Source organism: Aristolochia californica, unplaced genomic scaffold, assembly GCF_029961685.1.
Source record: "Aristolochia californica isolate CCGP_79_NKW_82.1479 unplaced genomic scaffold, dmAriCali1.0.hap1 SCAF_1, whole genome shotgun sequence".
NCBI classification, from domain to species: domain Eukaryota; kingdom Viridiplantae; phylum Streptophyta; class Magnoliopsida; order Piperales; family Aristolochiaceae; genus Aristolochia; species Aristolochia californica.
In genome coordinates this window covers 40,838,873-40,846,125 of record NW_027181770.1, presented here as the reverse complement: position 1 = coordinate 40,846,125, position 7,253 = coordinate 40,838,873, and positions in this window count along the sequence as shown.

Below are 7,253 nucleotides of genomic sequence, written 5' to 3'. Positions count from 1 at the left end.
TCCCCCTTTTCCTGACGATTGCAAAACCTAATATATAAAAAATTTAAAAAGAGTTTAAAATCCCTAAAAGAAATTTGCAGAGACTTTTCTGAATTATCTCTCTCTACATTTGTGCATTTCCATTTTATATGTATACTTTTTTCTTAAATCGAAACTTAAGTTTTCTCTTTTCCTTTATCTCGTTAACAAAATGATAAGGCAAATAGAACACAACAAAATGAAAATTTTAGAGTTTATGTAAGGAAAAAAATTTAAAAAAATAACAAATTTAACTAAAGAAAATTTATTCAATCAACACAAATGAACACAAAAGTTTTGTTATCCAAGTTTGGGAAGTTCCACTAGTTCAACCCGAATAGCATGGAATTTTATAAGAAAGAGATTTCTAATTGAACCTAACATGTTTTGAATATGGATATGCATGCTTAAAACATGTTAAAAATGAAAATGACCTATGGCTACATACCTTTTAAAGAGAGTAACATATTCTCATTAAATTCTCAAGTGAACGTGCAGTGGGATATTTACCCGAGTCAAAAAAGCCATTATTTTGGCCACGTAAAAAAAGCTGACTAGCCAATCATAGATGATTTTAAAGTGATTTATCATGCGTTAACGGGCTACATTTTTTAAAAAAATGACTTATGGATTGGGAGTCAACACTCATCAGTTAAAATTCACCCGCATCCCCCTTTTCCCGATGATTGCAAAACCTAATATATAAAACAACTAAAAAGAGTTTACTATCCCTAAAAAACATTATAGAGACTTTTTAGAATTATCTTTATCTACATTTGTGCATATCCTTTTTAGATGTATACTTTTTTCATCAATCAAAAATTGAGTTTTCACTTTCCCTACATCTCGTAAACAAAAAGATAAAGCAAATAGATCACAAGAAAATGAATCTTTCCGAGTTAATTTATGGAAAAAAATTAAACATTAACAAATGTCAGCAAAGAAAATTTATTCACACACCAAAAATGAACACAAAAGTTTTGTTATCCAAGTTTTGGAAATTCCACTAGTTCAACCCTAATAGCTTGAAATTTTATAAAAAAGAGATTTCTAATTCAACCTAACATGTTTTGAATATGGATATGCATGATTGAAACATGTTAAAGATTCAAATGACCTACGGATCAAAACCTTTTTAAAGAGAATAACAAATGCTCATTAAATTCTCAACTGAACTTGCGGTGGGATATTTACCTCAGTCAAACTATCTATTATTTTACCCACGTACAAAAACCAAACCTAACAATCATATGTGATTGTAAAGTGATTTTATCATGCGTTACGAACTATATTTTTGTAAGAAATGATGTATGGATTGGGAGTCAATACTCATTAGTTAAAAATCTCCGGCCTCCCCCTTTTCCCAACGATTTCCAAACCTAATATATAAAAAAAATAAAAAGAGTTTAAAATCTCTAAAAGAAAATTACGGATTACTTTTTGGAATTATCTCTCTCTACATATGTGCATTTCTATTTTAGATGTATACTTTTTTCTAAAATCAAAACTTGAGTTTTCACTTGCCCTTTATCTAAGAAACAAAATGATAAGGGAAATATTTCACAACAAAATGAAAATTTTAGTCTTGATGTGTGGGAAAAATTTTAAAACAATAAAAAATTTAAGTAAAGAAAATTTATTAACACACCAAAAACGGACAGAAAAGTTTTGTTATACAAGTTTTGGAAATTTCACTAGTTCAACCCGAATAACGTTGAATTTAATAAGAAAGAGATTTCTAATTGTTCCTAACATGTTTTGAATATGGATATGCATGCTTGAAACTTGTTAAAGATGTAAGTGACATATGGATCCAAGCCTTTTAAAGAGAATAACAAATTCTCATTAAATTCTCGAATGAACGTGTGGTGGGATATTTGCCCGAGTCAAACAAGCCATTATTTTGCCCATCTACAAAAAGTTGATCTAACAATCATAGATGATAGTAAAGTGATTTATTATGCGTAACGAGCAATATTTTTGTATGACATGACTTATGGATTGGGAGTCAACAATCATCAGTTAAAAATCCCCCGCCTCCCCTTTTCTTGACGATTGAAAAACCTAATATATAAAAAAACTAAATAGAGTTTACAATACCTATAAACAAATTACAGATACTTTTTGGAATTATCACTCTCTAAATTTTTGTATTTCCATTTTAGATGTATACTTTTTTCTTAAATCAAAACTTGATTTTTAACTTTCCCTTTATCTCATAAAGAAAAAGATAAGGCAAATAGATCACAACGAAATGAAAATTTTAAGAGTTTATGTATGGAAAAAAATTTAAAACAATAAAAAAATTTTAGTAAAGAAATTTTATTCACCCACCACAAACGAACACAAAATTTTTATTATCCATTTTTTAAAAATTCCATTAGTTTAACCCTTATAGCTTGGAATTTTGTAAGAAAAAGATTTTTAATTGATCCTATCATGTTTTGAATATAGATATACATTCTTGAAACATGTTAAAGATGCAAAAGACCTATTGATACAAACCTTTAAAACAGAATAACAAATGGTCATTAAATTCTCAAGTGAACGTGCGGTGGGATATTTACCCGAGTCTAACAAGCCATTATTTTTCCCATGTACAAAAAGCTGACCTAACAATCATAGATGATTGTAAAGTGATTTTTCATGCGTAACGAACTTGATTTTAGTAAGAAATGACATATGGATTGGGAGTCAACACTCATCAGTTTAAAATCCCTCTCCATGCCCTTTTCCCGACGATTGCAAAACCTAATATATAAAAAAACTAAAAAGAGTTCACAATCCATAAAAGAAAATTAAAGAGACCTTTTTGAATTATCTTTCTCTACATTTGTGCATTTTCATTTTAGATGTATGCTTTTTCTTAAATCAAAACTTGAGTTTTCACTTTACCTTCATCTCGTAAAAAAAAAAAAGATAAGGCAAATAGATCGCAACAAAATGAAAATTTTAGATTTTATGTATGGAAAAAAATTTTAAAACAATAAAAAATGTGCGTAGAGAAAATTTAATCACTGACCACAAACGAACACAAGTTTTGTTATAAAAGTTTTGGGAATTCCATTAGTTCAACCCTAATAGCTTAGAAATTATAAGAAAGCGATCTCTATTTGATCCTTACATGTTTTGAATATGGATATGCATGCTTGAAACAAGTTAAAGTTGCAAATGATCCCTTTGATCGATTCCTTTTAAAGAGAATACCAAATTCTCATTAAATTCTCAAGTTAATGTGCGGTGGGATATTTACCTTAGTCAAACAAGCCATTATTTATCCCATGTACAAAAAGCAAACCTAACAATCATAGAAGATTGTAAAGTGATTTATCATGCGAAACGGGCTATATTTTTTGTAAGAAATGACTTATGAGTATGGAGTCAACACTCATGAGTTAAAAATCCCCCGCCTCTCTCTTTTCCAGACGATTGCAAAACCTAATATATTAAAAAACTAAAAAGAGTATACAATCTCTAAAAGAAATTATTTTTCTCTACATTTGTGCATTTCCATTTTAGATGTATATTTTTTTCTTATATCAAAATATAATTTTTCACTTTCCCTATATCTCGTAGACAAAAAGATTAGGCAAATATATCACAAGAAAATGAAAATTTCTGAGTTAATTTATGGAAAAAAAATTAAAACAAAAAAAATGTCAGTAAAAAAAATTTATTCACACTCCACAAATGAACACAAAAGTTTTGTTATCCAAGTTTGAGAAATTCCAGAAGTTCAGCCCTAATAGCTTGGAATTTTATACGAAAGAGATTTCTAAATGATCCTAACATGTTTTGAATATGGATATGCATGCTTGAAACATTTTAAAGATGCAAATGACCTATGGATCCAAACAGTTTAAAGAGAAAAATAAATGCGCTTTAAATTCTCAAGTGAACGTGCGGTGGGATATTTACACGTGTCAAACAAGCCATTATTTTGCCCATGTACAAAAAGCTGACCTAACAATCATAGATGATTGTAAAGTGATTTATCATGCGTAACAGGCTATATTTTTGAAAGAAATGACTTATGGATTGGGAGTCAACACTTATCAGTTAAAAATCCACCGCGTCCTTCTTTTCCAGACGATTGCAAAACCTAATATATAAAAAAATAAAAAGAGTTCACAATCCCTAAAAGAAAATTACATAGACTTTTTAGAATTATGTCTCTCTACATTTGTGCATTTCCATTTTAGATGTATATTTTTTTCTTAAATCAAAATTTGAGTTGTCACTTTCCCTTTATCTCGTAAACATAAAGAAAAGGCAAAAAGATCACAAAAAAATTAAAATTTTAGAGTTTATGTATGGAAAAAAATTTAAAACAATCACAAATGTAAGTAAAGAAATTTTATTCACACACCACAAACGAACACAAAAGATCAGGCAAATAGATCACAACCAAATGAAAATTTTAGAGTTTCTGTATGGAATTTTAAAAATAAAATAAAAATGAAAGTAAAAAAATTTTATTTACACAACACAAATGAACAAAAAAGGTTGGTTATCCATGTTTCGAAAATTCTATTAGCTCAACCATAATTGCATGAAATTTTATAAGGAAGAAATTTCTAATTGATCCTATCATCTTTTGAAAATGGATATGCATGCTTGAAACATGTTAAAGATGCAAATGACCTATGGATCCTAATCTGTTAAAGAGAATAACAAATGCACATTAAATTCTCAATTGAACGTGCAGTGGGATATTTACCCGAGTCAAAGAAACCATTATTTTGCCCATGTACAAAAAGCTGACCGAACAATCCTAGATGATTGTAAAGTGATTTATCATGTGTAATGAGCTCTATTTTTGTGAGAAATGACTTTTGGATTGGTATTTAACACTCATCAGCTAAAAATCCCCAGCCACCCCCTTTTCCAAACGATTGCAAAACCAATTAAATAAAAAAAGTAAAAAGAGTTTACAATCCCTAAAAGAAAATTACAGTGACTTTTTGGGATTATCTCTCTCTAAATTTGTGCATTTCCAATTTAGATGTATACTTTTTTCTTAAACCAAAACTTCGGTTTTCACTTTCCCTGCATCTCGTAAACAAAAAGATAAGGCAAATAGATCACAACCAAATGAAAATTTAAGAGTTTTTGTATGGAAAAAAATTTAAAACAATAAAAAATGTAAGTAAAGAAAATTTATTCACACCACAAACGAACACAAAAGTTTTGTTATCCAAGCTTGGGAAATTCCTCTAGTTCAACCCTAATAGCTTGAAATTTTATAAGAAAGAGATTTCTAATTGATCCTAACAAGTTTTGAATATTGATATGCATGCTTGAAACATGTTAAAGATGCAAATGACCTATGAATCCAGACAATTTAAAGAGAAAAACAATTGCTCATTAAATTCTCAAGTGAACGTGCGGTGGAATATTTACTCGAGTCAAACAAGCCATTATTTTGCCCATGTAAAAAAAACTGACCAAACAATCATAAATGATTGTAAAGTGATTTATCATGGGAAACGGGCAATATTTATGTAAGAAATGACTTATGGATTGGGAGTCAACATTATCAGTTAAAAATCCACTGCCTCCCCCTTTTCTCGATGATTGAAAAGCCTAATATATAAAAAAATTAAAACGATTGTACTATCCCTTGAAGAAAATTACAAAGACTTTTTTTGGAAATATATCTCACTACATTTGTGCATATCCATTTTAGATGTATATTTTTTTCTTCAATCAAAACTTGAGTTGTTACTTTCCCTTTATTTCATAAACATAAATAAAGGCAAAAAAATCACAACAAAATTAAATTTTAAAGTTTATTTATGGAAAAATTTTAAAACAATAAAAAATGTAAGTAAAGAAATTTTATTCAATCACCAAAAACGAACACAGAAGTTTTGTTATCAAAGTTTGCGAACCTCCACTATTTCAACCATAATAGCTTGGAATTTTATAAGAAAGAGAGTTCAAATTGATCCAAACATGTTTTGAATATGGATATACATGCTTAGGAACATGTTAAAGATACAAATGACCTTTGTATCCAAACCTTTTAAAGATAATAACAAATGCTCATTAAATTCTCAAGTGAAGATGCGGTGGGATTTTTTCCCAAGTGAAACACGCCAATATTTTTCACATGTACAAAAGCTAACCTAATAGTCATAGGTGATTGTAAAGTGATTTCTCATGCGTAATGGGCTAAATTTTTTTGTAAGAAATGACTTTTGGATTGGGAGTCAACAATCCGTTAAAAATCTCCCGCCTCCCCCTTTTCCCAACGTTTGCAAAACTAAATATATAAAAAAAATTAAAAGAGTTTGCAATCCCTAAAAGAAAAATACATAAAATTTTTGGGGTTATCTCTCTCTAAATTTGTGAATTTCCAATTTAGATGTATACTTTTTTCTTAAATCAAAACTTGAGTTTTCACTTTCCCTTCATCTCGTAAACATAAAGATCAGGCAAATAGTTCACAACCAAAAGAAAATTTAAGAGTTTCTATATAGAAAAAAATTTAAAACAATAACAAATGTAAGTAAAGAAAATTTATTCACACACCACAAACGAACACAAAAGTTTTGTTATCCAAGTTTTGGAAATTCCACTAGTTCAACCCTAATAGCTTGGAATTTAATAAGCAAGAGATTTCTAATTGATGCTAACAAGTTTTGAATATGGATATGCATGCTTGAAATTTGTTAAATATGCAAAAGAGAATAACAAATGCTTATTAAATTCTCAAGTGAACGTCCGGTGGGATATTTACCTGAGTCAAACAAGCCACATTTTTCCCATGCACAAAAAGTTGACCCTAACAATCATAGATGATTGTAAAGTAATTTATCATGCGTAACAGGCAATATTTTTATTATAAATGACTTATGGATTGGGAGTCAACACTCTCTAGTTAAAAATCCTCTGCCTCGCCCTTTTTCTGACGATTGCAAAACCTAATATATTAGAAAATTAAAATGAGTTTACTACACCTAAAAATAATTACTGAAAATATTTGGAATGATCTCTTTCTTCATTTTGGAATTTCCATTTTAGATGTATACTTTTTTCTTAAATCAAAACTTGAGTTTTCACTTTCCCTTTATCTCAAAAAACAAAAAGATAAGGCAAATAGAGCACAAAAAATAAAAATTTAGGAGTTTATGTATGGAAAAAAAAATTAAAAATAAAAAATTTAAGTAAAGAAAATTTATTCACACACCACAAACGAACACAAAAGTTTAGGTATCCAAGTTTCGGAA